The sequence below is a fragment of the Haliotis cracherodii genome, unplaced genomic scaffold (assembly GCF_022045235.1).
Source record: "Haliotis cracherodii isolate W230 unplaced genomic scaffold, xgHalCrac1.p SCAF_3, whole genome shotgun sequence".
NCBI classification, from domain to species: Eukaryota; Metazoa; Mollusca; class Gastropoda; order Lepetellida; family Haliotidae; genus Haliotis; species Haliotis cracherodii.
The window spans coordinates 16,962,183-16,970,619 of record NW_027266286.1 but is presented as its reverse complement, the minus strand read 5'-3'; the positions used below and the strand labels follow the sequence as shown (position 1 = coordinate 16,970,619).

The 8,437-nt window shown below is 40.6% G+C and overlaps 1 pseudogene; it reads right to left on the bottom strand.

The window, feature by feature from the left end:
• Positions 1-3,212: 3,212 nt before the first annotated feature.
• LOC139473908 (uncharacterized) lies at positions 3,213-5,432 on the bottom strand (annotated as a pseudogene).
• Between the last annotated feature and the right edge of the window lie 3,005 nt (positions 5,433-8,437).

Genomic DNA, 8,437 nt, shown 5'->3' with positions numbered 1-8,437 from the left:
TAAACAAGAACCTAATCAGCGAGGGGTCCTTTATCATCCCTATGTGGCTGCTTATGAAAATCCAATATCTTTTCCCAAAGACCTGGTTAATAATATATTTTCTGCTGAATATTCGAAACAAATAGAGTGAGTTGGTACTACATGTACATATGTATACGGTTCTATTTTAAATGACTGCAGCGCTCCATTATGAAAACAATTTGTTTTAACGCCGCTCTCAGCAGTATTCCAGTGATATATGACGGCGGTCTGTTGTATATGAAATATATGCAAATTGAATCTTGAATCTTGAAAGTTGTAACATTTCCGCAAATAAGTATCACATGCAGTATACAGTATATCAACTGAAATATACTGTATACATCAGTATACAGTGTGTCGCGAGCTCTGCGCTGGGCTGGAGCACACATTTCCTACACCTCTCCCTTCGGCAAACACCTCATGAGGGTTGCAACGAGGTCACAGGTCAGGCGTGCACTCGTCAGTTGTCCAATACGGTCAAGAGTAAGATCTTCCGGAAGACCACTGCACTGGAGGTATGTGGATTATTGAGGAGGTACTACGTGTTTGGAACTGGGAGTTGAACACTGAGCACTTTTAGAGAAGAGCTCGTAATAAAACGTTATGGACTCGCGGACGGACTTGTGTTTTCATTTCAAGACGTACATTTATCAGGTTGAACTTCCTAACTGTAACAATAACTGAACTTTACGCCTTTTATACACATTTGTGATGGGGCGACAATGCGACAACGAGACATATTTTGACCTTGAAAATGTCGCGTTACGGTATCGTCGCCCTTTTGTAAAATAAAGAAAAGGATTATCAAAGAGCGACAATGCGAACACGCGACAATGCGACAAATGGCCAATTGTCGCGCTTTTGTTAATTTTGACAGGTTTTGCTTGTTGTTGTAAAGGCGTCAATGCGACAATGCGACAACGAGACAATGTCCCTTCCATAGTAATCCGTGCAAATAAAACTGAGTAATGAAATAGAAGTCTGACATGCCAGTTAAAAGATAGAGTGTTGCAGCTTCTGATTTCATAGATCTTCAAGAAGGGGTTATCAATAATGGGATGGGTGATGAGTTCAACTGCATACTCTGTGATTAACAATAATGCTCCGAGTCAATACATTTTGTCAAATGTATGACATGTATTACGTGAATGAACATATTGTTTATACTCGTCCATGTTTTTGACGGACAAAATAATTTACATGCTCGGTAAAACTGAGGACGGGCATCATTGTGTGTTTCCGTGCTTTGTTCAGGTGAACAATTGACTTGTCCTTGCATGTGTTTGTGACGGGTGCCACTTGTGTGGCAGGATACGCTCACCTTTTCCCGAACACCCATTGGATGACCTGAACCACTTCGGATTTTTATCCCACAGCAGTCTGATACACCATGATATAACTGAAATACTGAAATACTGTACAGTTGAAAATGATGTTTAATGCGATTACCGTAGTGTGTTACTGCAACTGTTCATATTTTGTGCAGTGATGTTATGTAATATGTAAAAGAAAGCATATTCAATTATCCAATTGATTTGAATAGAATATACTTGCGTCAGTGTATTTTATTAACGCCCCAAATCGTAATTTAAACACATAAAATAACAGATCACGCATGGTGCCTTGACTTACTACTAGATTTAATGGGCCACCCCGGAATAAAATAGTTCCCCCCAAAGCGAGGAACATATGTTTTAGTATGTTTACAAGAAATATATTCCAAACAATATCCTCATAAGATGAGAAGATCTTTTACAGAATTACCTCAGTAAGTCAATTACAATGACAGCGTCGTAATACATTTACATCAAGTACAATACGTCAAAATGGCCGACACGATAAACGTGACGGGAGATATTTTCGAAGTTGTTAATTAACCTGTGGCTATTTCAAGCCTTTGGCATCACTGATCAATTGGCCGATCATTGAAAGGTGATTGTGAAGATGTGTCAAATAGATACTAAGGTAAATTCATAGATTTCTGTAAATTGTCACTGCGACAGTTTGGATTTTTTTTCGTGTTTTTTTTCTCTCTGGGATGGGTTGTAGCGAGGGTATCCTTAAATGGGCTTGCAACCACGCTTCTGTATGAATTCGTACCAGGGAATTCCAAGGGTTTCCCCCAGGAATGTGGAAGTAGTCAGTGTTTACGGCTTTTCAAGAATACAGTCACGTGAAGAACGTCATGTGACCGACCTCGCGTCCAAGTCGTATATCTTGTAAACTTCACATTAAAAAATTAGTTATTGTTATAACCAAATGAAACACAACCCATTATCCGATAGGGGTAACTGTACATAGCCGTTACCACAATAAACTTAGTAACATTGTTTGGTTTGACTTCTTGGCGCGTGTCTGAATTCCATTAACATGTAACATATCCTAAAACTAGCTTATCAGCAAATCTCGCTGCACTGCGCGCGAGAGATACTAGAGCAAGGCATGCCAGAAATACGAAACCTAAAGCTTCCGAAAGGAAGCCTTGGACATCACGTGCTTCGGGGGACCAACGCCATCTGATTGGCCGTTAACAGTTGTACAAGGCGGAGCAAAAAGCATCGTTTTTCCGTCCATTTTACGCTTGAAAAACTCGACCCTTTTCTGGACACTTTCTAGACGCTGACCAATTAATCAATTTTAATGAATTTTTAGTCGTTTTTCCGTCCAATGACCATATACGGAAAAAAACGACGTTTTCGTGTTTGCAGTGTCACTACCCATCTGTCCAGTGGGGAATTGATAACAATGGTTTCCCACATGGTGGTCAAATTATGCTAGTTTTGATGTGCTGACTTGCTTAGTTAATTGTTTATTGGCTGGTCAGCTGTGTCTGAATCTGGTCAGCCGGTTCTAGAATTTTAACAGCGCTAGCTGATTAGCATCTGCCAGCTCATTTGACTGGTTTTGACAGCTTGCATCTCCAAGCGTTTCGTATTATGATAGACGTCCTGTAAACTATGTAGCGTTTACTGGCTTGGGAATTTGAAACTTGAAGTAGTAGAATATATTTGATTTTGATCAAACTTGAAGAAAAATATAATGATTTTCGCACACTGTTATAGTACCTCTGGACGTCGTGGAGCTTTTGACCGTAAAATCCTATTAATAATTTCGTAATACAGGTGTTGACGTAAACAAAATACAATTGTACACAAAAGTACATAACACATTTTAAAGTAACACAGCAAAAATATGTGAACATGACAAAGGATATGCACTGCTTAGACAGCCCACTTAAAATACCTTTAACATACAAGAAGGATCTAAAATTTGGTATCTACCATCATGAACCATAAGAATGTAGGCAGCGAAAGGTTGATTGAACATTTTCTGGAGTTTACGTGCAGTGAAGAAAGAGACTCGAAGCGTGTTCGGGACCGAGAGAGACGTTTTGGTCAGGAGGTTAGTTACAGTAAAGGCGGGCCATTCAACAGTAAGGGTGGGAAAGAAATATCCAGAGATTCGGAGCTGTTCCACTGTGTATGGGGGTTGAATATCCCAGTAGGAAGGTCGGAGACCGAGAGCCAGAATAGGAACAGAGACACATTTTGGACCAGTTGTGCGTTCAGAACGACACCACTGTGAGTCCTAAGATTGCGTTCATAGATGAGAAGGAGAAGAATAGAAGCCACAGCAAGCGTGATCACTCCTAGATGGATTGACACATGATAGTCGGCAAGATCAGACACAACGAAGCCGGGACCAGAAGTTGTTTGTGAATTATAATTTAGAACTGGAGGCTGTACTGCTTTAACTGGAGCCACACGAGTATCCAACAATAGTGCAGCAGAGAGTGCACGAACTTTGAAAAACATCCAAACAACTAAATTAATTGAGAGAACTGATATAGCCGACGCAGTGATGGCTATAATTGCATTGGTATCAGGCTATGAACTCGGTTAAGTGATTTGACCATCAAGCAATGGTTCTGTAATAGACTGAAATATGGTTTGATCTTTTCTTGCCCTTTCAGCGACATGTTTAAGACTGAGATGGGACTTTTGATCATTTGACAAAACATTGGAAATTTCATGAGAAAATATATCAAATTTTGGAATGGTGAAGTTAACTGCTTTTCTGAAAGTTGTATCACCAGCAATACTAGAGAGGGTAGAATCCTCGAAGAAGTGTTGAAGAAGATCAAGGTTGACAGGGTGAAGGTGTGAAATCTGGTGTTGTGAAGTGCGACACGAACCAAAGGGTGTAGGATAATACAGATCTTCAGTGGACAGAGAACAGTAACATGGCGTAGCAATCAGTCAGAAGTTACAACTGGGGATCATACGATGAGTACCAGGACAGGTGAGAGTAAGGAAGTGAATTCTATATACAAGAACATTTGAGGTATCAATAGAGATAAGCTGAGGTGGCTGAGGTTTGGTGACGTATCGAAAATCACAAAGAGATTTGATCAGACTCTTACTATTTTGAAAGAGTGCAAGGCTACATGATGGTTTGGGGGAGGATTGTAGAGCTATTCTGATAGGACAGTGTATGACGAATTCATCACCAGAGCAGGGCGCTAAGGTAGAACTGTCCATACTGAGGAAATGACTGGAATCCGGGGACAGGGCAAAGTAAGGAAGAATATCAAGGAGTTGAGTCGAGTGGGATGATGTATTGTTCACAGGCGCTGGGAGATAAATACACTTATACATTTGGAAAGGTTTAGGCAAGGATGATATGGGAAAATTAACAGATACATAGACATGGGCCTTCGTACGGGCAAAGATGAATTTTGCTTGAGAATAGAAATATGTTGGGTTGGTTTGGAGCAATCGAAAGTTTGGACACTTGTTAGATAAAATTGAGGCAATATGATGAATAATTCGTTCCAGAATTTGTTGGGCAATTAGCAGAGGGGATAAATTTATTTTTAGCCAAGTCTAGAATGCCCAATTTAAGCTCTTCAGTATGCTCCACAGTATTTGCATTTTGAATTTGGTCTATCAAAATTGAAGTAAGGGAAGCAAAAGTAGCTTGAATATTTCTAGCATTATTCTGGATCACAGTGGCTGTGAACGTAAGGGCATCATGATCGGCCTTAACACATTTTAGCGCATTCTTAAATCTATTGTCTACCAATTTCATAAAGGAAGAGAGATGGGAAGAATGTTGTTTTAGGATAGGTTTATGTCATGTTTGGTAAGGGCATTAATGTGTTTGGCAAGTAGGTTGACGTTGTCAATGGTGGCTGTACCAAACAATGTTTTGGAAAGGGACCCTACAAAACTTAGAACTGCTCGTTTGGAGCGACTTGATGAGGGGACCTTAGATTCAGAGATGCGTTTAATGATTTGGTGCCTAGTTTCATTTAGCAGTGAAACACACCTGGTTTCGATGACGTTAAGGTGCATTTGGATTTGGTGCAGTATAGCACAAGTTCCATTGCCTTGGTGGCATCCACTCATGGTGGGAATGCTTGGGACATTGGGAAGCTTGACCTCGTAGGTATGGACCCAGTATTCAGTTGCAAAGTGGACTTGGGTGGTTGGCTTAAAAAACTATTCCATAGTTGAGTCTCTGAACAGGGCTGGTGCCGAGGGTAGGGCGGGCAAACAGAGCCATAAGCCACGGGATAATCAAGCTCTAGGATGAACCTTTGATGAAATGAAAAGGGAGCCATTAGAAGAGTTGACCTGGTTGAGAAGAATGTTGTGGCCAACAACACCTAAACAACCTAGCACTTTAAGACACAGAACACTTGGTAACTGCAAAGGGATGGTCACTCATAACTTATGGCCAAGCAATTCACGTCACAAAAGATAGGGGGTAGCTTGATAACACCTATGCTAATGAATCATTGGAAGTACTTATATATGTTCGTGTTTGCGCTTCTTACCAGACATTGATCTGGACCTATGGAAGTGCTTGATCAGGGATGGATCAAAGTTGGAAGCGGGCTCCGAGGTGGTTTCAGAGTAGCCTAACCACTTGATTTTGGTACTGTTTGGTACCGTTTGCCATTTTCAATCTGATAATTTTGTCAACAGGATACGTTTGATTATCTTGAGATTTGTCATCCTGTTGGCAGGCAATGGATGGTGCAGAGCCTGTATCACTGATTTGTGGCTCTGGAAGAACCACCTGTGTGTCTTAGGATGTGTCAGCATCAGCAGAAGTGCCGGGAAGAGGAGAATGTGCTTCAGCAGACGTGCTCGGACGAGGAGAATGTGTGGCCGCTTCAGCAGACGTGCTGGGACGAGGAGAATGTGTGTCCGTTTCAGCAGAAGTGCTTGGACGAGGAGAATGTTTGTCCGTTTCAGCACAAGTGCTGCGACGAGGAGAATGTGTATCCGCTTCAGCAGAAGTGCTGGGACGAGGAGAATGTGTGGCCACTTCAGCAGAAGTGCCGGGACGAGGAGCATGTGTGTCCGTTTCAGCAGAAGTGCTGGGACGAGGAGAATGACGACCATGATTCGGAGTGTGATCTGGAAGGTGGTCGTTGGGAGTGCGAACATTGTGGGGCTTGAGGCGATTGGCATGGATAAGTGCCTTATGCGTCTTGTTCGTTTGAACATGTTGTAGCTTGAAGGTATGATTGGGGCCAAGCTCAGGTATGGTGTAGGGACCTACCCATTTAACGGACAGTTTCGGGGACCTACCAGGGAGAATATGGGAATTTTGCATCAGGACTAGATCACCTACCGAGTATTGGGGATCTTTAGCTTTGAGGTCAGTGCACTCTTTGTTGATTTCTTGATGATTTCTCTTGTCCCGTATATGGCCTCAGCCTGACATGTGGTGTGTCCATTGTATGAGATGGAGGTTCAGCTGCTGATGAAGAGCATGTTGATGCAGATGAGGAGGATGGAGATGGCGCTGGTAAGGATGTTGTCCTGGACGTTGATGCCTTTGATGTTGATGCCGTTGATGACGTTGTTGTGGGGATGGTTAGGGAGGGGGAGGCTGGAAGGGGTGATTCCTGCGTCTTGAGCAAACTGGTTAAGTTCAACCTTGGCTCAGGCCGTCGAAGCTTCTGTTTGTAGTTGGTAGGCATGGCACCGGTCATCTAGGATAAGCTCCATTAATTGAAACAGTCCGTGTTAAGGGACTGTTTATGCCTTGCATTGTTACGGGGAATTAACTCCGGGATCTCCACGCCTTCAAAAAACAGACAGAAATGCGAAATGCAGGAATCTTTATTATATATGACATCAAAAGGCAACAACATACATTCAACAGCATCTCAGTATTCTATTTAATAGTTAAGACATCATAATGAGCAATTAACTAGTAAAACATTAAGATATTGAAATCAACAGTTAAGAAATGATAATGAGTTACATAAAAGTGGACTCATTAAGATACCATGTTATATACGCCATGGTCTCTTACAACATTGTGCGCAGTGAATGTCAATCATGTTCATAGCGTACATCATTCATAAATTCAGTTAAAATATGGACATAAGGATCATCTTATAATACTCTTCTTCTACAATGCGTTCATCATTACAGTATAGTAAAATATTTTCACTTAATAATTCATTCCGAATATTCTTAAATATAATTACCTCAGAATTGATAAATTGATAAATAAGTAAAGTAAATTACTGGGGCTCAAGCCGGGCGTCACGGTACGTGCACCACGTGAACAATGACTGACGGCCGAGCGTACGTCAAACCGTAGCCTTTACTATAACGAGGTAACTTCCGATACTTACTTCAAGATAATGATGATTTAACATTCTAATACTAATCAAAAACTTCTGACGTTTACCAATAACTTATAACATGAGAACCAGTTTATAAAAGAAATGCTGGATATTGTATTGTAACTCTTATTTACGAGACTGCCTGTATCTTTATAGACTATTCAACGATATGAAACACAAAATCTATCGGCGCTTCACGAAAGTAAGGATGCACTTATGTGATATATAGTTAAAATACATTGCCGAGTCTGTGCGTATTTAGCTACAAAAACAATGTTTCTTTTCGTGTATTGTGTTCTAGACATATACAGTCACAGACTGGTTATCTTTAAATACATACATTTAGCTGCCGATGCTATGCTACTCATTATATTGAAACATGAGATGTTTCCCGTGAAAATGCAAACAATGAGACGAATAACATGACCAAAAATATAAATGCAGATTATAGATCATGTTGACCACCAAGTCACTTGATACAGAAACGTTATACACGTTGAACATAATGTTTAATAAGCATCCACGACTTCTATAACTAAAATTGCATAATATGTTAGATTGATACTTAAACGACTAGAATACCTACGCTAGTATTTTATCCGGGACGCTCTATTATTCTCTATTATTCAGAATAGTATTTGATATCTAGTTGAACTGAATGAAATTAACATATAGCAGCCAAATCGTAGATTTCGAACAATACTTTTTGATTAACTGTAACATAAGCTCATTGTACCAGCAGAGTAACAAAGTTAGAAT